Source organism: Procambarus clarkii, chromosome 17, assembly GCF_040958095.1.
Source record: "Procambarus clarkii isolate CNS0578487 chromosome 17, FALCON_Pclarkii_2.0, whole genome shotgun sequence".
In the NCBI taxonomy this organism is placed as follows: domain Eukaryota; kingdom Metazoa; phylum Arthropoda; class Malacostraca; order Decapoda; family Cambaridae; genus Procambarus; species Procambarus clarkii.
In genome coordinates, this window is record NC_091166.1 from 7161320 (window position 1) to 7184962 (window position 23643).

A 23643-nucleotide genomic window follows, 5' to 3' on the forward strand; every position below is an offset into this window, starting at 1 on the left:
TTGGTGCTGGACCTGTAGCTCCAGCCCCCTCTACTGGCAAGGGGTTGGCCCTGGACCTGTAGCTCCAGCCTTCCCTCTATTGGCAGGTGGTTGGTGCTGGACCTGTAGCTCCAGCCTCCCCTCTACTGGCAGAGGGGTGGTGCTGGACCTGTAGCTCCAGCCCTCCTCTGCTGGCAGGGGGTTGGCGCTGGACCTGTAGCTCCAGCCCTCCTCTACTGGCAGGGGGTTGGCGCTGGACCTGTAGCTCCAGCCCCCTCCACTGGCAGGGGTTTGGTGCTGGACCTGTAGCTCCAGCCCCCCTCTACTGGCAGACGGTTGGTGCTGGACCTGTAGCTCCAGCCCTCCTCTACTGGCAGGGGTTGGTGCAGGACTAGTAGTTCCAACCCCTCTCTACTGGCATGGGGTATGTGCTGGACCTGTAGCTCCAGCCCCCCTCTACTGGAAGAGGGTTGGTGCTGGACCTGTAGCTCCAGCCCTCCTCTGCTGGCAGGGGGTTGGCGCTGGACCTGTAGCTCCAGCCCTCCTCTACTGGCAGGGGGTTGGCGCTGGACCTGTAGCTCCAGCCCCCTCCACTGGCAGGGGTTTGGTGCTGGACCTGTAGCTCCAGCCCCCCTCTACTGGCAGACGGTTGGTGCTGGACCTGTAGCTCCAGCCCTCCTCTACTGGCAGGGGTTGGTGCAGGACTAGTAGTTCCAACCCCTCTCTACTGGCATGGGGTATGTGCTGGACCTGTAGCTCCAGCCCCCCTCTACTGGAAGAGGGTTGGTGCTGGACCTGTAGCTCCAGCCCCGCTCTACTGGCAGGGGGTTAGTACTGGACCAGTAGCTCCAGCCCCCCTCTACTGGCAGCGGGTTGGTGCTGGACCTGAAGCTCCAACCCTCCTCTACTGGCAGGGGTTTGGTGCTGGACCTGTAGCTCCAGCCCCCCTCTACTGGCAGACGGTTGGTGCTGGACCTGTAGCTCCAGCCCTCCTCTACTGGCAAGGGTTGGTGCAGGACTAGTAGTTCCAACCCCTCTCTACTGGCATGGGGTATGTGCTGGACCTGTAGCTCCAGCCCCCCTCTACTGGCAGGGGGTTGGTGCTGGACCAGTAGCTCCAGCCCCCCCCTCTACTGGCAGGGGGTTGGTGCTGGATCTGTAGCTCCAGCCCCCCCCCCCTCTACTGGGAGGGGGGTTGGTGCTTGACGTGTAGCTCCACCCCACCTCTACTGGCAGGGGGTTCGTGCTGGACCAGTAGCTCCAGCCCCCCTCTACTGGCAGGGGGTTCGTGCTGGACCTGTAGCTCCAGCCTCCCTCTACTGGCAGGGGGTTGGTGCTGGACCAGTAGCTCCAGCCCCCCATCCCCTCTACTGGCAGGGGGTTGGTGCTGGACCTGTAGCTCCAGCCCCTCTCTACTGGCAAGGGGTTGGTGCTAGACCTGTAGCTCCAGGACCCTCCTCTGGAAGGGGGTTGGTACTGGACCTGTACCTCCATGTCCCCCTCTACTGGCAAGGCGTTAGTTCTGGACTTGTAGCTCCAGCCCCCCCCCCTACTGGCAGGGGGTTGGTGCTGGACCAGTAGCTCCAGCCCCCCTCTACTGGCAGGGGGTTGGTGCTGGACCTGTAGCTCCAGCCCCTCCTCTACTGACAGGGGGTTGGAGTTGTACCTGTAGCTCCAGCCCCCGTTTACTGGCAGGGGGTAGGTGCTGGACCTGTAGCTCCAGCCCCCCTCTACTTGCAGGGGGTAGGTGCTGGACCAGTAGCTCCAGCCCCCCTCTACTGGCAGGGGGTTGGTGCTTGACGTGTAGCTCCAGCCCCCCTCTACTGGCAGGGGGTTGGTGCTGGACCTGTAGCTCCAGCCCCCCTCTACTGGCTGGGGGTTGGTGCTGGACCTGTAGCTCCTGCCCACCTCTACTGGCAGGGGGTTGGCGCTGGACCTGTAGCTCCAGCCCTCCTCAACTGGCAGGGGGTTGGTTCTGGACCTGTTGCTCCAGCCCCCTTTACTGGCAGAGGGTTGGCCCTGGACCTGTAGCTCCAGCCTTCCCTCTACTGGCAGGGGGTTGGTGCTGGACCTGTAGCTCCAGCCCCCTCTACTGGCAAGGGGTTGGCCCTGGACCTGTAGCTCCAGCCTTCCCTCTATTGGCAGGTGGTTGGTGCTGGACCTGTAGCTCCAGCCCCCCCTCTACTGGCAGATGGGGTGGTGCTGGACCTGTAGCTCAAGCACTCCTCTACTGGCTTGGGTTTGGCGCTGGACCTGTAGCTCCAGCCCCCCTCTACTGGCAGGGGGTAGGTGCTGGACCAGTAGCTCCAGCCCCCCTCTACTGGCAGGGGGTTGGAGTTGTACCTGTAGCTCCAGCCCTCCCCCTCTACTGGCAGGGGGTTGGTGCTGGACCTGTAGCTCCAGCCCCCTCTACTGGCAGGGGGTTCGTGCTGGACCTGTAGCTCCAGCCCTCTCTACTGGCAGAGGGGTGGTGCTGGACCTGTAGCTCAAGCCCCCCTCTACTGGCTTGGGGTTGGTGCTGGACCTGTAGCTCTAGCCCTCCTCTACTGGCAGGGGGTTGGTGCTGGACCTGTAGCTCCAGCCCCCTCTACTGGCAGGGGTTTGGTGCTGGACCTGTAGCTCCAGCCCCCCTCTACTGGCAGCGGGTTGGTGCTGGACCTGAAGCTCCAGTCCTCCTCTACTGGCAGGGGTTTGGTGCTGGACCTGTAGCTCCAGCCCCCCTCTACTGGCAGACGGTTGGTGCTGGACCTGTAGCTCCAGCCCTCCTCTACTGGCAGGGGTTGGTGCAGGACTAGTAGCTCCAGCCCCCCTCTACTGGAAGAGGGTTGGAGCTGGACCTGTAGCTTCAGCCCCCTCTACTGGCAGGGGGTTCGTGCTGGACCTGTAGCTCCAGCCCCCCTCTACTGGCAGGGGGTTGGTGCTTGACGTGTAGGTCCAGCCCCCCCTCTACTGGCAGGGGGTAGGTGCTGGACCTGTAGCTCCAGCCCCCCTTCACTGGCAGGGGGTAGGTGCTGCACCTGTATCTCCTGCCCCCCCCCCCCCTCTACTGGGAGGGGGTTGGTGCTGGACCTGTAGCTCCAGCCCCCCCTCTACTGGCAGGTGGTTGGTGCTGGACCTGTAGCTCCAGCCCCCCCCCCCCTCTACTGGCAGGGGGTAGGTGCTGGACCTGTAGCTCCAGCCCCCCTTTACTGGCAGTGGGTTGGTGCTGGACCTGTAGCTCCAGCCCCCCTTTACTGGCAGGGGGTAGGTGCTGGACCTGTAGCTCCAGCCCCCCTCTACTGGCAGGGGGTTGGTGCTTGACCTGTAGCTCCAGCCCCCCCCTCTACTGGCAGAGGGTAGGTGCTGGACCTGTAGCTCCAGCCCTCCTCAACTGGCAGGGGGTTGGTTCTGGACCTGTAGCTCCAGCCCCCTTTACTGGCAGAGGGTTGGCCCTGGACCTGTAGCTCCAGCCTTCCCTCTACTGGCAGGGGGTTGGTGCTGGACCTGTAGCTCCAGCCCCCTCTACTGGCAAGGGGTTGGCCCTGGACCTGTAGCTCCAGCCTTCCCTCTATTGGCAGGTGGTTGGTGCTGGACCTGTAGCTCCAGCCTCCCCTCTACTGGCAGAGGGGTGGTGCTGGACCTGTAGCTCCAGCCCTCCTCTGCTGGCAGGGGGTTGGCGCTGGACCTGTAGCTCCAGCCCTCCTCTACTGGCAGGGGGTTGGCGCTGGACCTGTAGCTCCAGCCCCCTCCACTGGCAGGGGTTTGGTGCTGGACCTGTAGCTCCAGCCCCCCTCTACTGGCAGCGGGTTGGTGCTGGACCTGAAGCTCCAGCCCTCCTCTACTGGCAGGGGTTTGGTGCTGGACCTGTAGCTCCAGCCCCCCTCTACTGGCAGACGGTTGGTGCTGGACCTGTAGCTCCAGCCCTCCTCTACTGGCAGGGGTTGGTGCAGGACTAGTAGTTCCAACCCCTCTCTACTGGCATGGGGTATGTGCTGGACCTGTAGCTCCAGCCCCCCTCTACTGGAAGAGGGTTGGTGCTGGACCTGTAGCTCCAGCCCCCCTCTACTGGCAGGGGGTTAGTACTGGACCAGTAGCTCCAGCCCCCCTCTACTGGCAGCGGGTTGGTGCTGGACCTGAAGCTCCAACCCTCCTCTACTGGCAGGGGTTTGGTGCTGGACCTGTAGCTCCAGCCCCCCTCTACTGGCAGACGGTTGGTGCTGGACCTGTAGCTCAAGCACTCCTCTACTGGCTTGGGTTTGGCGCTGGACCTGTAGCTCCAGCCCCCCTCTACTGGCAGGGGGTAGGTGCTGGACCAGTAGCTCCAGCCCCCCTCTACTGGCAGGGGGTTGGAGTTGTACCTGTAGCTCCAGCCCTCCCCCTCTACTGGCAGGGGGTTGGTGCTGGACCTGTAGCTCCAGCCCCTTTTTACTGGCAGTGGGTTGGTGCTGGACCTGTAGCTCCAGCCCCCTTTACTTGCAGAGGGTTGGCCCTGGACCTGTAGCTCCAGCCTTCCCTCTACTGACAGGGGGTTGGTGCTGGACCTGTAGCTCCAGCCCCCTCTACTGGCAAGGGGTTGGCCCTGGACCTGTAGCTCCAGCCTTCCCTCTATTGGCAGGTGGTTGGTGCTGGACCTGTAGCTCCAGCCCTCCCTCTACTGGCAGATGGGGTGATGCTGGACCTGTAGCTCAAGCACTCCTCTACTGGCTTGGGTTTGGCGCTGGACCTGTAGCTCCAGCCCTCCTCTACTGGCAGGGGGTTGGTGCTGGACCTGTAGCTCCAGCCCCCTCTACTGCCAGGAGGTTGGTGCTGGACCTGTAGCTCCAGCTCCCTCTACTGGCAGGGGTTTGGTGCTGGACCTGTAGCTCCAGCCCCCCTCTACTGGCAGCGGGTTGGTGCTGGACCTGAAGCTCCAGCCCTCCTCTACTGGCAGGGGTTTGGTGCTGGACCTGTAGCTCCAGCCCCCCTCTACTGGCAGACGGGTGGTGCTGGACCTGTAGCTCCAACCCTCCTCTACTGGCAGGGGTTGGTGCAGGACTAGTAGTTCCAACCCCTCTCTACTGGCATGGGGTATGTGCTGGACCTGTAGCTCCAGCCCCCCTCTACTGGAAGAGGGTTGGTGCTGGACCTGTAGCTCCAGCCCCCCTCTACTGGCAGGGGGTTAGTACTGGACCAGTAGCTCCAGAGCCCCTCTACTGGCAGGGGTTCATGCTGGACCTGTATCTCCAGCCTCCCTCTACTGGCAGAGGGTTGGTGCTGGACCAGTAGCTCCAGCCCCCCCCCCCCCCCTCTACTGGCAGGGGGTTGGTGCTGGATCTGTAGCTCCAGCCCCCCCCCTCTACTGGGAGGGGGTTGGCGCTTGACGTGTAGCTCCACCCCACCTCTACTGGCAGGGGGTTGGTGCTGGACCTGTAGCTCCAGCCCCCCCCCTCTACTGGCAGGGGGTTGGTGCTGGACCTGTAGCTCCAGCCCCCCTTTACTGCCAGGGGGTAGGTGCTGCACCTGTATCTCCTGCCCCCCCTCTACTGGCAGGGGGTTGGTGTTGGACCTGTAGCTCTAGCCCCATCTACTGGAAGGGGGTTGTTGCAGGATCTGTAGCTCCAGCCCCCTCTACTGGCAGGGGGTTGGTGCTGGACCTGTAGCTCTAGCCCCTCTACTGGCAGGGGGTTGGTGTTGGACTTGTAGCTCCAGCCCTGCTCTATTGGCAGGGTGTTGGTGCTGGACCTGTAGCTCCAGCCCCACACTACTGGCAGGGGGAGTTGGTGCTGGACCTGTAGCTCCAGCCCCCCTCTACTGGCAGGGGGTTGGTGCTGCAACTGTAGCTCCAGCCCCCCCCTTTACTGGCAGGGGGTTGGTGCTGGACCTGTAGCTCCAGCCCCCCCTCCTCTACTGGCAGGGGATTGGTGCTGGATCTGTAGCTCCAGCCCCCCCTCTACTGGCAGGGGATTGGTGCTGGACCTGTAGCTCCAGCCCCACTCTACTGACAGGGGGATGGTGCTGGACCTGTAGCTCCAGCCCCCCCCCCTTCTACTGGCAGGGGGTTGGTGCTGAACCTGTAGCTACATGTCCCCCTCTACTGGCAAGGGGTTGGTGCTAGACCTGTAGCTCCAGGACCCTCCTCTGGCAGGGAGTTGGTACTGGACCTGTAGCTCCATGTCGCCCTCTACTGGCAGGGCGTTAGTTCTGGACTTGTAGCTCCAGCCCCCCCCTACTGGCAGGGGGTTGGTGCTGGACCTGTAGCTCCAGCCCCTCCTCTACTGGCAGTGGGTTGGTGCTGGACCTGTAGCTCCAGCCCCCCTTTACTGGCAGGGGGTATGTGCTGGACCTGTAGCTCCAGCCCCCCTCTACTGGCAGGGGGTTGGTGCTGGACCTGTAGCTCCAGCCCCCCTTTACTGGCAGTGGGTTGGTGCTGGACCTGTAGCTCCAGCCCCCCTTTACTGGCAGGGGGTATGTGCTGGACCTGTAGCTCCAGCCCCCCTCTACTGGCAGGGGGTAGGTGCTGGACCTGTATCTCCAGCCCCCCCCCCCTCTACTGGGAGGGGGTTGGTGCTTGACGTGTAGCTCCAGCCCCCCCCCCTCTGCTGGCAGGGGGTTGGTGCTGGACCTGTAGCTCCTGCCCACCTCTACTGGCAGGGGGTTGGCGCTGGACCTGTAGCTCCAGTTCTCCTCAACTGGCAGGGGGTTGGTTCTGGACCTGTAACTCCAGCCCCCTTTACTGGCAGAGGGTTGGCCCTGGACCTGTAGCTCCAGCCTTCCCTCTACTGGCAGGGGGTTGGTGCTGGACCTGTAGCTCCAGCCCCCTCTACTGGCAGAGGGGTGGTGCTGGACCTGTAGCTCAAGCCCCCCTCTACTGGCTTGGGGTTGGCGCTGGACCTGTAGCTCCAGCCCTCCTCTACTGGCAGGGGGTTGGTGCTGGACCTGTAGCTCCAGCCCCCTCTACTGGCAGGGGTTTGGTGCTGGACCTATAGCTCCAGGCCCCCTCTACTGGCAGCGGGTTGGTGCTGGACCTGAAGCTCCAGCCCTCCTCTACTGGCAGGGGTTTGGTGCTGGACCTGTAGCTCCAGCCCCCCTCTACTGGCAGACGGTTGGTGCTGGACCTGTAGCTCCAGCCCTCCTCTACTGGCAGGGGTTGGTGCAGGACTAGTAGCTCCAGCCCCCCTCTACTGGAAGAGGGTTGGTGCTGGACCTGTAGCTTCAGCCCCCTCTACTGGCAGGGGGTTCGTGCTGGACCTGTAGCTCCAGCCCCCCTCTACTTGCAGGGGGTTGGTGCTTGACGTGTAGGTCCAGCCCCCCCTCTACTGGCAGGGGGTAGGTGCTGGACCTGTAGCTCCAGCCCCCCTTCACTGGCAGGGGGTAGGTGCTGCACCTGTATCTCCTGCCCCCCCCCCCCCCCACTGGGAGGGGGTTGGTGCTGGACCTGTAGCTCCAGCCCCCCCTCTACTGGCAGGGGGTTGGTGCTGGACCTGTAGCTCCAGCCCCCCCCTCTACTGGCAGGGTGTAGGTGCTGGACCTGTAGCTCCAGCCCCCCTTTACTGGCAGTGGGTTGGTGCTGGACCTGTAGCTCCAGCCCCCCTTTACTGGCAGGGGGTAGGTGCTGGACCTGTAGCTCCAGCCCCCCTCTACTGGCAGGGGGTTGGTGCTGGACCTGTAGCTCCAGCCCCCCCCCCTCTACTGGCAGGGGGTAGGTGCTGGACCTGTAGCTCCAGCCCTCCTCAACTGGCAGGGGGTTGGTTCTGGACCTGTAGCTCCAGCCCCCTTTACTGGCAGAGGGTTGGCCCTGGACCTGTAGCTCCAGCCTTCCCTCTACTGGCAGGGGGTTGGTGCTGGACCTGTAGCTCCAGCCCCCTCTACTGGCAAGGGGTTGGCCCTGGACCTGTAGCTCCAGCCTTCCCTCTATTGGCAGGTGGTTGGTGCTGGACCTGTAGCTCCAGCCCCCCCTCTACTGGCAGAGGGGTGGTGCTGGACCTGTAGCTCCAGCCCTCCTCTACTGGCAGGGGGTTGGCGCTGGACCTGTAGCTCCAGCCCTCCTCTACTGGCAGGGGGTTGGCGCTGGACCTGTAGCTCCAGCCCCCTCTACTGCCAGGAGGTTCGTGCTGGACCTGTAGCTCCAGCTCCCTCTACTGGCAGGGGTTTGGTGCTGGACCTGTAGCTCCAGCCCCCCTCTACTGGCAGCGGGTTGGTGCTGGACCTGAAGCTCCAGCCCTCCTCTACTGGCAGGGGTTTGGTGCTGGACCTGTAGCTCCAGCCCCCCTCTACTGGCAGACGGTTGGTGCTGGACCTGTAGCTCCAGCCCTCCTCTACTGGCAGGGGTTGGTGCAGGACTAGTAGTTCCAACCCCTCTCTACTGGCATGGGGTATGTGCTGGACCTGTAGCTCCAGCCCCCCTCTACTGGAAGAGGGTTGGTGCTGGACCTGTAGCTCCAGCCCCCCTCTACTGGCAGGGGGTTAGTACTGGACCAGTAGCTCCAGCCCCCCTCTACTGGCAGCGGGTTGGTGCTGGACCTGAAGCTCCAACCCTCCTCTACTGGCAGGGGTTTGGTGCTGGACCTGTAGCTCCAGCCCCCCTCTACTGGCAGACGGTTAGTGCTGGACCTGTAGCTCCAGCCCTCCTCTACTGGCAAGGGTTGGTGCAGGACTAGTAGTTCCAACCCCTCTCTACTGGCATGGGGTATGTGCTGGACCTGTAGCTCCAGCCCCCCTCTACTGGCAGGGGGTTGGTGCTGGACCAGTAGCTCCAGCCCCCCCCTCTACTGGCAGGGGGTTGGTGCTGGATCTGTAGCTCCAGCCCCCCCCTCTACTGGGAGGGGGGTTGGTGCTTGACGTGTAGCTCCACCCCACCTCTACTGGCAGGGGGTTGGTGCTGGACCAGTAGCTCCAGCCCCCCTCTACTGGCAGGGGGTTCGTGCTGGACCTGTAGCTCCAGCCTCCCTCTACTGGCAGGGGGTTGGTGCTGGACCAGTAGCTCCAGCCCCCCCTCCCCTCTACTGGCAGGGGGTTGGTGCTGGACCTGTAGCTCCAGCCCCTCTCTACTGGCAAGGGGTTGGTGCTAGACCTGTAGCTCCAGGACCGTCCTCTGGCAGGGGGTTGGTACTGGACCTGTAGCTCCATGTCCCCCTCTACTGGCAAGGCGTTAGTTCTGGACTTGTAGCTCCAGCCCCCCCCCCCCTACTGGCAGGGGGTTGGTGCTGGACCAGTAGCTCCAGCCCCCCTCTACTGGCAGGGGGTTGGTGCTGGACCTGTAGCTCCAGCCCCTCCTCTACTGACAGGGGGTTGGAGTTGTACCTGTAGCTCCAGCCACCGTTTACTGGCAGGGGGTAGGTGCTGGACCTGTAGCTCCAGCCCCCCTCTACTTGCAGGGGGTAGGTGCTGGACCAGTAGCTCCAGCCCCCCTCTACTGGCAGGGGGTTGGTGCTGGACCTGTAGCTCCAGCCCCCCTTTACTGGCAGTGGGTTGGTGCTGGACCTGTAGCTCCATCCCCCCTTTACTGGCAGGGGGTAGGTGCTGGACCTGTATCTCCAGCCCCCCTCTACTGGGAGGGGGTTGGTGCTTGACGTGTAGCTCAAGCCCCCCTCTACTGGCAGGGGGTTAGTGCTGGACCTGTAGCTCCAGCCCCCCTCTACTGGCTGGGGGTTGGTGCTGGACCTGTAGCTCCTGCCCACCTCTACTGGCAGGGGGTTGGCGCTGGACCTGTAGCTCCAGCCCTCCTCAACTGGCAGGGGGTTGGTTCTGGACCTGTTGCTCCAGCCCCCTTTACTGGCAGAGGGTTGGCCCTGGACCTGTAGCTCCAGCCTTCCCTCTACTGGCAGGGGGTTGGTGCTGGACCTGTAGCTCCAGCCCCCTCTACTGGCAAGGGGTTGGCCCTGGACCTGTAGCTCCAGCCTTCCCTCTATTGGCAGGTGGTTGGTGCTGGACCTGTAGCTCCAGCCCCCCCTCTACTGGCAGATGGGGTGGTGCTGGACCTGTAGCTCAAGCACTCCTCTACTGGCTTGGGTTTGGCGCTGGACCTGTAGCTCCAGCCCTCCTCTGCTGGCAGGGGGTTGGTGCTGGACCTGTAGCTCCAGCCCCCTCTACTGCCAGGAGGTTGGTGGTGGACCTGTAGCTCCAGCTCCCTCTTCTGGCAGGGATTTGGTGCTGGACCTGTAGCTCCAGCCCCCCTCTACTGGCAGCGGGTTGGTGCTGGACCTGAAGCTCCAGCCCTCCTCTACTGGCAGGGGTTTGGTGCTGGACCTGTAGCTCCAGCCCCCCTCTACTGGCAGACGGTTGGTGCTGGACCTGTAGCTCCAGCCCTCCTCTACTGGCAGGGGTTGGTGCAGGACTAGTAGTTCCAATCCCTCTCTACTGGCATGGGGTATGTGCTGGACCTGTAGCTCCAGCCCCCCTCTACTGGAAGAGGGTTGGTGCTGGACCTGTAGCTCCAGCCCCCCTCTACTGGCAGGGGGTTAGTACTGGACCAGTAGCTCCAGCCCCCCTCTACTGGCAGGGGGTTCATGCTGGACCTGTAGCTCCAGCCTCCCTCTACTGGCAGGGGGTTGGTGCTGGACCAGTAGCTCCAGCCCCCCCCCCCCTCTACTGGCAGGGGGTTGGTGCTGGATCTGTAGCACCAGCCCCCCCCCCTCTACTGGGAGGGGGTTGGTGCTTGACGTGTAGCTCCACCCCACCTCTACTGGCAGGGGGTTGGTGCTGGACCTGTAGCTCCAGCCCCCCCTCTACTGGCAGGGGGTTGGTGCTGGACCTGTAGCTCCAGCCCACCTCTACTGGAAGAGGGATGGTGCTGGACCTATAGCTCCAGCCCCCCCCCCCTCTACTGGCAGGGGGTAGGTGCTGGACCTGTAGCTCCTGCCCACCTCTACTGGCAGGGGGTTGGCGCTGGACCTGTAGCTCCAGCCCTCCTCAACAGGCAGGGGGTTGGTTCTGGCCCTGTAGCTCCAGCCCCCTTTAATGGCAGAGGGTTGGTCCTGGACCTGTAGCTCCAGCCTTCCCTCTACTGGCAGGGGGTTGGTGCTGGACCTGTAGCTCCAGCCCCCTCTACTGGCAAGGGGTTGGCCCTGGACCTGTAGCTCCAGCCTTCCCTCTATTGGCAGGTGGTTGGTGCTGGACCTGTAGCTCCAGCTCCCTCTACTGGCAGGGGTTTGGTGCTGGACCTGTAGCTCCAGCCCCCCTCTACTGGCAGCGGGTTGGTGCTGGACCTGAAGCTCCAGCCCTCCTCTACTGGCAGGGGTTTGGTGCTGGACCTGTAGCTCCAGCCCCCCTCTACTGGCAGACGGTTGGTGCTGGACCTGTAGCTCCAGCCCTCCTCTACTGGCAGGGGTTGGTGCAGGACTAGTAGTTCCAACCCCTCTCTACTGGCATGGGGTATGTGCTGGACCTGTAGCTCCAGCCCCCCTCTACTGGCAGGGGGTTCATGCTGGACCTGTAGCTCCAGCCTCCCTCTACTGGCAGGGGGATGGTGCTGGACCTGTAGCTCCAGCCCCCCCTCTACTGGCAGTGGGTTGGTGCTGGACCTGTAGCTCCACCCCCCTCTCTACTGGCAAGGGGTTGGTGCTAGACCTGTAGCTCCAGGACCCTCCTCTGGCAGAGGGTTGGTACTGGACCTGTAGCTCCATGTCCCCTTCTACTGGCAGGGCGTTAGTTCTGGACTTGTAGCTCCAGCCCCCGCCTACTGGCAGGGGGTTGGTGCTGGACCAGTAGCTCCAGCCCCCCTCTACTGGCAGGGGGTTGGTGCTGGACCGGTAGCTCCAGCCCCTCCTCTACTGGCAGGGGGTTGGAGTTGTACCTGTAGCTCCAGCCCCCCTTTACTGGCAGGGGGTAGGTGCTGGACCTGTAGCTCCAGCCCCCCCTCTACTGGCAGAGGGTAGGTGCTGGACCAGTAGCTCCAGCCCCCCTCTACTGGCAGGGGGTTGGAGTTGTACCTGTAGCTCCAGCCCTCCCCCTCTACTGGCAGGGGGTTGGTGCTGGACCTGTAGCTCCAGCCCCCCTTTACTGGCAGTGGGTTGGTGCTGGACCTGTAGCTCCAGCCCCCTTTACTGGCAGAGGGTTGGCCCTGGACCTGTAGCTCCAGCCTTCCCTCTACTGACAGGGGGTTGGTGCTGGACCTGTAGCTCCAGCCCCCTCTACTGGCAAGGGGTTGGCCCTGGACCTGTAGCTCCAGCCTTCCCTCTATTGGCAGGTGGTTGGTGCTGGACCTGTAGCTCCAGCCCCCCCTCTACTGGCAGATGGGGTGATGCTGGACCTGTAGCTCAAGCACTCCTCTACTGGCTTGGGTTTGGCGCTGGACCTGTAGCTCCAGCCCTCCTCTACTGGCAGGGGGTTGGTGCTGGACCTGTAGCTCCAGCCCCCTCTACTGCCAGGAGGTTGGTGCTGGACCTGTAGCTCCAGCTCCCTCTACTGGCAGGGGTTTGGTGCTGGACCTGTAACTCCAGCCCCCCTCTACTGGCAGCGGGTTGGTGCTGGACCTGAAGCTCCAGCCCTCCTCTACTGGCATGGGTTTGGTGCTGGACCTGTAGCTCCAGCCCCCCTCTACTGGCAGACGGGTGGTGCTGGACCTGTAGCTCCAGCCCTCCTCTACTGGCAGGGGTTGGTGCAGGACTAGTAGTTCCATCCCCTCTCTACTGGCATGGGGTATGTGCTGGACCTGTAGCTCCAGCCCCCCCTCTACTGGAAGAGGGTTGGTGCTGGACCTGTAGCTCCAGCACCCCTCTACTGGCAGGGGGTTAGTACTGGACCAGTAGCTCCAGAGCCCCTCTACTGGCAGGGGGTTCATGCTGGACCTGTAGCTCCAGCCTCCCTCTACTTTCAGGGGGTTGGTGCTGGACCAGTAGCTCCAGCCCCCCCCCCTCTACTGGCAGGGGGTTGGTGCTGGATCTGTAGCTCCAGCCCCCCCCTCTACTGGGAGGGGGTTGGTGCTTGACGTGTAGCTCCACCCCACCTCTACTGGCAGGGGGTTGGTGCTGGACCTGTAGCTCCAGCCCCCCCTCCTCTACTGGCAGGGGGTTGGTGCTGGACCTGTAGCTCCAGCCCCCCTTTACTGGCAGGGGGTAGGTGCTGCACCTGTATCTCCTGCCCCCCCTCTACTGGCAGGGGGTTGGTGTTGGACCTGTAGCTCTAGCCCCATCTACTGGCAGGGGGTTGTTGCAGGATCTGTAGCTCCAGCCCCCTCTACTGGCAGGGGGTTGGTGCTGGACGTGTAGCTCTAGCCCCTCTGCTGGCAGGGGGTTGGTGTTGGACTTGTAGCTCCAGCCCTGCTCTATTGGCAGGGTGTTGGTGCTGGACCTGTAGCTCCAGCCCCACACTACTGGCAGGGGGAGTTGGTGCTGGACCTGTAGCTCCAGCCCCCCTCTACTGGCAGGGGGTTGGTGCTGCAACTGTAGCTCCAGCCCCCCCTTTACTGGCAGGGGGTTGGTGCTGGACCTGTAGCTCCAGCCCCCCCCCCTCTACTGGCAGGGGGTTGGTGCTGGACCTGTAGCTCCAGCCCCCCCCCCCTCTACTGGCAGGGGGTTGGTGCTGGACCTGTAGCTCCAGCCCCCCTTTACTGGCAGGGGGTAGGTGCTGCACCTGTATCTCCTGCCCCCCCCTACTGGCAGGGGGTTGTTGCAGGATCTGTAGCTCCAGCCCCCTCTACTGGCAGGGGGTTGGTGCTGGACGTGTAGCTCTAGCCCCTCTACTGGCAGGGGGTTGGTGTTGGACTTGTAGCTCCAGCCCTGCTCTATTGGCAGGGTGTTGGTGCTGGACCTGTAGCTCCAGCCCCACACTACTGGCAGGGGGAGTTGGTGCTGGACCTGTAGCTCCAGCCCCCCTCTACTGGCAGGGGGTTGGTGCTGCAACTGTAGCTCCAGCCCCCCCTTTACTGGCAGGGGGTTGGTGCTGGACCTGTAGCTCCAGCCCCCCCTCCTCTACTGGCAGGGGATTGGTGCTGGATCTGTAGCTCCAGCCCCCCCCCCCCCCCTCTACTGGCAGGGGATTGGTGCTGGACCTGTAGCTCCAGCCCCACTCTACTGACAGGGGGATGGTGCTGGACCTGTAGCTCCAGCCCCCCCCCTTCTACTGGCAGGGGGTTGGTGCTGAACCTGTAGCTACATGTCCCCCTCTACTGGCAAGGGGTTGGTGCTAGACCTGTAGCTCCAGGACCCTCCTCTGGCAGGGGGTTGGTACTGGACCTGTAGCTCCATGTCGCCCTCTACTGGCAGGGCGTTAGTTCTGGACTTGTAGCTCCAGCCCCCCCCCTACTGGCAGGGGGTTGGTGCTGCACCTGTACCTCCAGCCCCTCCTCTACTGGCAGGGGGTTGGAGTTGTACCTGTAGCTCCAGCCCCCCTTTACTGGCAGGGGGTAGGTGCTGGACCTGTAGCTCCAGCCCCCCTCTACTGGCAGGGGGTTGGAGTTGTACCTGTAGCTCCAGCCCTCCCCCTCTACTGGCAGGGGGTTGGTGCTGGACCTGTAGCTCCAGCCCCCCTTTACTGGCAGTGGGTTGGTGCTGGACCTGTAGCTCCAGCCCCCCTTTACTGGCAGGGGGTAGGTGCTGGACCTGTAGCTCCAGCCCCCCTCTACTGGCAGGGGGTAGGTGCTGGACCTGTATCTCCAGGCCCCCCCCTCTACTGGGAGGGGGTTGGTGCTTGACGTGTAGCTCCAGCCCCCCCCCCCCCCTCTGCTGGCAGGGGGTTGGTGCTGGACCTGTAGCTCCTGCCCACCTCTACTGGCAGGGGGTTGGCGCTGGACCTGTAGCTCCAGCCCTCCTCAACTGGCAGGGGGTTGGTTCTGGACCTGTAACTCCAGCCCCCTTTACTGGCAGAGGGTTGGCCCTGGACCTGTAGCTCCAGCCTTCCCTCTACTTGCAGGGGGTTGGTGCTGGACCTGTAGCTCCAGCCCCCTCTACTGGCAGAGGGGTGGTGCTGGACCTGTAGCTCAAGCCCCCCTCTACTGGCTTGGGGTTGGCGCTGGACCTGTAGCTCCAGCCCTCCTCTACTGGCAGGGGGTTGGTGCTGGACCTGTAGCTCCAGCCCCCTCTACTGGCAGGGGTTTGGTGCTGGACCTGTAGCTCCAGGCCCCCTCTACTGGCAGCGGGTTGGTGCTGGACCTGAAGCTCCAGCCCTCCTCTACTGGCAGGGGTTTGGTGCTGGACCTGTAGCTCCAGCCCCCCTCTACTGGCAGACGGTTGGTGCTGGACCTGTAGCTCCAGCCCTCCTCTACTGGCAGGGGTTGGTGCAGGACTAGTAGTTCCAACCCCTCACTACTGGCATGGGGTATGTGCTGGACCTGTAGCTCCAGCCCCCCTCTACTGGAAGAGGGTTGGTGCTGGACCTGTAGCTCCAGCCCCCCTCTACTGGCAGGGGGTTAGTACTGGACCAGTAGCTCCAGCCCCCCTCTACTGGCAGGGGTTGGTGCTGGACCTGTAGCTCCAGCCCCCTCTACTGGCAGGGGGTTCGTGCTGGACCTGTAGCTCCAGCCCTCTCTACTGGCAGAGGGGTGGTGCTGGACCTGTAGCTCAAGCCCCCCTCTACTGGCTTGGGGTTGGTGCTGGACCTGTAGCTCTAGCCCTCCTCTACTGGCAGGGGGTTGGTGCTGGACCTGTAGCTCCAGCCCCCTCTACTGGCAGGGGTTTGGTGCTGGACCTGTAGCTCCAGCCCCCCTCTACTGGCAGCGGGTTGGTGCTGGACCTGAAGCTCCAGCCCTCCTCTACTGGCAGGGGTTTGGTGCTGGACCTGTAGCTCCAGCCCTCCTCTACTGGCAGGGGTTGGTGCAGGACTAGTAGCTCCAGCCCCCCTCTACTGGAAGAGGGTTGGTGCTGGACCTGTAGCTTCAGCCCCCTCTACTGGCAGGGGGTTCGTGCTGGACCTGTAGCTCCAGCCCCCCTCTACTGGCAGGGGGTTGGTGCTTGACGTGTTGGTCCAGCCCCCCCTCTACTGGCAGGGGGTAGGTGCTGGACCTGTAGCTCCAGCCCCCCTTCACTGGCAGGGGGTAGGTGCTGCACCTGTATCTCCTGCCCCCCCCCCTCTACTGGGAGGGGGTTGGTGCTGGACCTGTAGCTCCAGCCCCCCCTCTACTGGCAGGGGGTTGGTGCTGGACCTGTAGCTCCAGCCCCCCCCCTCTACTGGCAGGGGGTAGGTGCTGGACCTGTAGCTCCAGCCCCCCTTTACTGGGAGGGGGTAGGTGCTGCACCTGTATCTCCTGCCCCCCCCCCCTTCTACTGGGAGGGGGTTGGTGCTTGACGTGTAGCTCCAGCCCCCCCTCTACTGGCAGGGGGTTTGTGCTGGACCTGTAGCTCCAGCCCCCCCCCTTTACTGGCTGGGGGTTGGTGCTGGATCTGTAGCTCCAGCCCCCTCTACTGGCAGGGGGTTGGTGCTGGACCTGTAGCTCTAGCCCCCTCTACTGGCAGGGGGTTGGTGCAGGATCTGTAGCTCCAGCCCCCTCTACTGGCAGGGGGTTGATGCTGGACCTGTAGCTCTAGCCCCCTCTACTGGCAGGGGGTTGGTGTTGGACTTGTAGCTCCAGCCCTGCTCTATTGGCAGGGGGTTGGTGCTGGACCTGTAGCTCCAGCCCCACACTACTGGCAAGGGGTGGGTGCTGGACCTGTAGTTCCAGCCCCCTTCTACTGGCAGGGGGGTGGGTGCTGGACCTATAGCTCCAGCCCCTCTCTACTGGCAGTGGGAGTTGGTGCTGGACCAGTAGTTTCATCCCCCCTTCTACTGGCAGGGGGTTGGTGTTGTACCTGTTGCTCCAGCCCCCCTCTACTGGCAGGGGATTGGTGCTGGACCTGTAGCTCCAGCCCTCCTTCTACTGGCAGGGGATTGGTGCTGGACCTGTAGCTCCAGCCCTCCTTCTACTGGCAGGGGTTTGGTGTTGTACCTGTTGCTCCAGCCCCCCCCCCCCATCCCTCTACTGGCATGGGGTTGGTGCTGGCATTGTTGTGGAGTTCGTTGGCAATTTTAAGGCTTCAGTTTCTTCGTACCCAGCAGTGGTCTGATTTGGTTCGCTGTCTTACTGGATTCAACGTCCTCCCAGCGAGCACAAGAAATATTGCCGGAACAACCGTACACATCTTCAAGTGGAAACTAGATTGTTTCTCCTAGATCAGTGCTAGAGTGCTAGATCAACCGGGCTGTGGTGGATATGTGGGCCTGCGGGCCGCTCCAAGCAACAGCCTAGTGAACCAAATTCTCTCAAGTTAAGCCTGGCTTCGGGCCGGGCTTGGGGAGTAGAACAACTCCCAGAACCCCATCAACCAGGTATCAACCAGGTATACTTTTTTGGAAAGGTTGGTGGAGTGTCTCCCGCTCTCTGCGCCTCTGTGAGGGGGGCCAGGATCCCGGGTTCAATAGAGGATCACGGGTTCAATCACCATGCAGGCCAGAAATGGTTAACATGTTTCCTGTTGCCTTTCACCTGTTGCCTCTGTTCACCAACCAGTAAATATTTATCCAGGAGTTAGGCAACTATTGTGGATTGTATGTTAAGGAAAGTCAGTAGTTGACCTTGGGGAACCCCGATAAACCTAACAACAGGCTTCCTCTCCTCAAAACTCAACTCAATATCTTGTGGTATGACCTATGAGAGAAAATAAAAAACTTACTGTTAATTGCTTCTGGGGGATCTCTAAAGTGATTTCCTGAACTTTATCCATGATGCTGGAGGCTGAGTCTCCCAGGTGTACGGGGTCAGCTGTGGCACCTGTCTCTGTGGTCATCATCTCCAGGGCCTCCCTGATGGTCTCCTGCACCTGTCATTACCAACACAAACATTAATGGTGGAGGCTGAGTCTCCCAGGTGTACGGGGTCAGCTGTGGCACCTGTCTCTGTGGTCATCATCTCCAGGGCCTCCCTGATGGTCTCCTGCACCTGTCATTACCAACACAAACATTAATGGTGGAGGCTGAGTCTCCCAGGTGTACGGGGTCAGCTGTGGCACCTGTCTCTGTGGTCATCATCTCCAGGGCCTCCCTGATGGTCTCCTGCACCTGTCATTACCAACACAAACATTAATGGTGGAGGCTGAGTCTCCCAGGTGTACGGGGTCAGCTGTGGCACCTGTCTCTGTGGTCATCATCTCCAGAACCTCCCTGATGGTCTCCTGCACCTGTCATTACCAACACAAACATTAATGGTGGAAGCCGAGTCTCCCAGGTGTACGGGGTCAGCTGTGGCACCTGTCTCTGTGGTCGTCATCTCCAGGGCCTCCCTGATGGTCTCCTGCACCTGTCATTACCAACACAAACATTAATGGTGGAACCTGGACTATAATGAAGCATCAGGCACTGAGTAAAGTAACTGGACTATAATGATGCATCAGGCTCTGAGTAAAGTAACTGGACTATAATGAAGCATCAGGCTCTGAGTAAAGTAACTGGACTATAATGAAGCATCAGGCTCTGAGTAAAGTAACTGGACTATAATGAAGCATCAGGCTCTGAGTAAAGTAACTGGACTATAATGAAGCATCAGGCTCTGAGTAAAATAATTTCACAATATAAGTAATGGTGTTTCTCTACACTGACCACAGTGTAGAGAAACACCAAGATGACAGTTGACTTTATTAATAAAAATGTTTCAGGTGTTAGAGCAAAAAGTTTCCTATCTATAAAGTCAACTCTCAACTTGATGTGTCTCCATGTCAGAAGTGTTTATATAGAGGCCATACTACACTCAGTTGGGTGAGAACAATGTGACCTTCGGTAGTGTACCTTCACTGAGGTGTGGACAGTGTTGACATCTGGGAAGAGTTCCTGGCACTTCCGGAGCCAATCTTCTACCTTCATCTTGCACCCATCAGCTGTGTCTATGGTTGTGCCAACCTCCTGTGGGGTGTTGACTGTGTCGAGGCTCCCCAACATGGCTTGCAGCTGAGTCTTCCCTTCCTCTCCTTGTGTTGTCATATCTACCACACTGGTATCCTCCAGTTCCAAGAGCTTCATTGCTGACTTGTTCTGCTCTACCAGAGCATAGAGTCTGTCCTGGAGCTGGAGGTGCTGAGTCTTCCAGTCCCCCAGCTCTCCCCGGTACTCCCCCAGCTGGGACAGTACCTCTTCACAGCTAGTAATGAGGCTGCTGATGATGCTCTTCTGCTCCTGCACCAGGGAACGTAATGTCTTACTGATGCCTCTGGCGGGACCTTCATAAGGTTTTGCTGCCACTACTTCCTCAGTTGTTAGCTGAATATTTTTGAGTTTCCTAACAAAAGCCTCCACAGCATAGCTAATTGGGAACTGAGTAGAGGCTGTGGCAGCGTGCTCGGCACGGCAGCTGGGGCAGGTCAGCTGACCATTCTTGATAGCATTGTCAATACACTGGGAGCAGAATGTGTGGCCACATGGCAGTGTGCGAGGTCGTAGCTGATTGTCATCATAATCGTTAAAACACACTGAACATTCCTCTGGCTTGTTATCCTGTGGAAAAGAATATTTAGTTTGCTAGATGTATTTACATTTAAAACTAATATTACAGTACTTTATTTATTAATACAAATTACATAATATTTTTATACATTCTTTGCTATTTCAAAGCAGGGTTAATATTACTGACAGATTAACACATTCACAGCAAGGCCAATATTTTTTATAAACATATCTCGGAGTATGGGATAATATATTTAGGTAACATATTGCAGCAGCAGGGCTGTTTGTAAGCCATACCTGAGAGTGCAGACTAACAAAACCCATCCTTACTTTATTATGAATAATGGAAGAAAATGTATGTATCGTATGTGATAATGGGGGAAGGATCAAGTATTCTTAGTCTAAGTTGGACAATAAATACACTGTGGGTTACATCTTAACACATGGGTTTTATTGAACAACTCTGGGTTATTTTACACTTACTATGGGAACACACAATTACATTACAGGATTGTTGAGATTGAGTGATACTCTTCCCCAAACATAACCATGATGGATAAATTGACTATTGGTCTCACACAAATCTGGGCTTAGTTGATTTGGTGGTGATAAGACCACCAAATCTTATCTATTTGATTTATAAAGTAAGTACAGTATATATATATATATATATATATATATATATATATATATATATATATATATATATATATATATATATATATATGTCGTACCTAGTAGCCAGAACACACTTCTCAACGTACTATGCAAGGCCCAATTTGCCTAATAAGCCAAGTTTTCATGAATTGTTTTTCGACTACCTAACCTACCTAACCTAACCTAACCTAACTTTTTTGGCTACCTAACCTAACCTAACCTATAGAGATAGGTTAGGTTAGGTTCGGTCATATATCTACGTTAATTTTAACTCCAATAAAAAAAAATTGACCTCATACATAATGAAATGGGTAGCTTTATCATTTCATAAGAAAAAAATTAGAGAAAATATAATAATTCAGGAAAACTTGGCTTATTAGGCAAATTGGGCCTTGCATAGTAGGCCGAGAAGTGTATTCTGGCTACTAGGTACGACATATATATATATACACACACAAAGGGGCCTCGACTTACGATGCTAATCCGTTCCCAGAGACGGATCGTAAGTCGAAGCGATTTTTCCCATAAGAAATAAAGGGAATTGAATTAATCCGTTCCCCACCCTCCAAAATATTAACATATAAATACATTTTATACTGAATACAATGTTTTTTCTAACTACAATACAGTACCAAAGTTTCTCTTACCTTTATGGAGGGCTCTTGATGGCGTATGGAAGATGGTGATGAGGGGGGAGGATGAGAGTTGTTACTGTTTGGAAGGGGAGTTCCCTTCCATTATCACATCAGTGATGTTTTCTCTGGGGTACTCTCTTTCCTATGTTTTGTCTGAATACCACTAGAACCTGGTTATGATTCAGTGCTTGTTTGTCTCACTACAAATTTGTCAAGAGGCATTTGTTGTTCCCCTAATTTTAACATTTGTCTGTAATGATGCATCAGTGTCATTGAATAGGTTAAGGCAATGACCTACTGCAGCTTGATTTGGGCGAGTCGTTTCAGCAAAGGTTTGCAATTCTTCCCATGCTGCACACATTTTCTTAATTGTTGAGGAAGAGACATTCTGTACTCTTGTATCTGCTATATGCTCATCCTTACATGGGTTTTCATATGTTGAGCCTTACCACTGACTTTCCTGGGACTCATGGCAAGGTATATAATAATTACTTTAATGTTCAAAATGCAAAAAATCACCACAAAAGCGGAATTTCTTATAGGCGCAATTGTCACTAAGCGAGCAGCTGTAGTAAACTGAGGCAGGTCGGCCGCGTGACTGGGAACCAATCGCTCTGTCGACCCGAACGTGTACCAACAAATATCGTAAGTCGACGACACCATCGGATGTCGAGTCGCATTTTTCGATGAAATTCACATCGTAACTCGAAATTATCGCGAGTAGGGGCAATCGTATGTCGAGGTGCCACTGTATATTTTATATATATATATATATATATATATATATATATATATATATAGATAGCGGGCAGAGTGTATCGTGATCTTGCCTGTACTCCTCTTGACATACCAGAAAACATTCTAAGGAAACTACTCCAAGCTTGTACTAAAGAGGCATCCTTCTTAAGCCTGGATGGGCACATGTATAAGCAAGTAGATGGGGTCGCCATGGGTTCTCCCCTAGGTGTTCTGTTTGCGAACTTCTACATGGGTACCATCGAACAAAAGGTCTTCGTCGACATGAACTTGAAACCGGCCATATACTGCAGGTATGTTGACGACATTTTTACTCAGGTACCTGAGGTCAGACATCTGCAGGAGCTGAAGGAGGCATTTGAGTGGAATTCTGTGTTGCATTTCACCTACGAGATGGAGAAGGAAGGAAAGCTGCCCTTTCTAGATGTAACAGTCATGGAAAGGAGTGGAGGTTTCCACACTGCAGTCTACACTAGAGAAACATAGGAATGTGCCTCAATGCCAATAGTGACTGCCCAGACAGGTGCAAGAGGAGTGTTGTTAACGCTTATGTCGACCGTGCTCTCAGCCACAGCTCAGGATGGAAGCAAGTCGATGAAGAACTTTGTAGGGTAACGCAGGTCCTAGTCAACAACGGCTTCTCCAATAGTTTCATTGAAGACATCATAAGAAGGAAGGTGAAATGCCATGCAACCTCTGAAGAGACAACTAACACAACACCTGTACCCCCTATTAGACTATTTTACAGGAACTTCTTTTCCACAGCTCATAAAACGCAGGAAAGGGTCCTGAAAGATATTGTTAATAGAATCGTTACCCCTACAGGCAAAAATCAGAAGATACAATTGACGATTTACTATAAAACCAAGAAAACTGCCAACCTACTCATGAAAAACTCTCCAGACACAAAGCAGAACGCTTTGAAAGAGACCAATGTCGTCTATGCCTTCAAATGCCCACTTAGGGACTGTAAGCCTCAAAGAACTCAGTATATAGGCAAGACAACAACATCTCTTTCCAGGCGATTAACGATACATAAGCAACAGGGCTCCATTAAGGAACATATAATCTCTTCCCACAACCATACCATCACCAGAGAAGTCTTAACAAAAAACACGGAAATCATCGATAGATACACCGATAGCAGGCAGCTTGATATCTGCGAGGCACTACACATTAAGAAGTCAACACCAGCAATCAACAGCCAATTAATGCACAACTATATTCTACCCACTTCAAGACTCCGCACCAATATAGAAGCATCAAGAAATATGGGCCAATAGGCCGTTTGCATTTACTTCCATTCTTCCCCTTTAACTTTACCCAATATTTCGTGTTCTATCTTGTGTTGAAAGTTTGTTTTCACCTCATCCAAAACTGTTGTAACATCACCTCACCCAAATGCAGGTATATAAAATTAAAAGCCATTTGAATTATAGCATAGTAAGAAATCTGTTTAGTGTTTGCAGGTTACAGTTGTGTGTGTGTAAACTAAAGTCTTTGAAAATGTAATAAGTTATTACGAAATGCGTTCAAGTGTGGCGTCAGACTAGAAATAAAAATGAATTTTGGAGAAGTGATTTTTCAATTACCATCGACAGTGAAAAGAAACAAGAAATATTGAGAAAATTTGTGTTAGAATTATTAATCTTATTTTTTCGGTCATATTTAATAATATATGTCTACAGGAAAGAATGCTACCAAAATATACTAATTATATATAAATATATATATATATATATATATATATATATATATATATATATATATATATATATATATATATATATATATATATATATATATATATATAAATATATATAATATAATATAATATATAAAATATATAAAAATATAATATATAAAAAATATAATATATAAAAAAATAATATATAAAAAAAAGGGAAGGGGGTGGTAGGAGAAAAGCACACAGAAACTGTATTGGAGGGAATACACATTCCCTCCAATGCGTTATGTGTGGTTTCCTCCGAGGCTATGGGTCCCCCTTCTTCCAGCCAGAGGTGGTACTCCCTTCCCTATTAAAAAAAAAAAAAAAAAAAAAAAAAAAAAAAAAAATATATAAATATATATATATATATATATATATATATATATATATATATATATTTTGGTAGCATTCTTTCCTGTAGACATATATTATTAAATATGACCGAAAAAGTAAGATTAATAATTCTAACACAAATTTTCTCTATCTTTCTTACATTTCTTTTTCACTGTTGATGGTAATTCAAAGATCAATTCTCCAAAATTCATTTTTATTTCTAGTCAGACGCGACACTTGAGCGCGTTTCGTAAAACT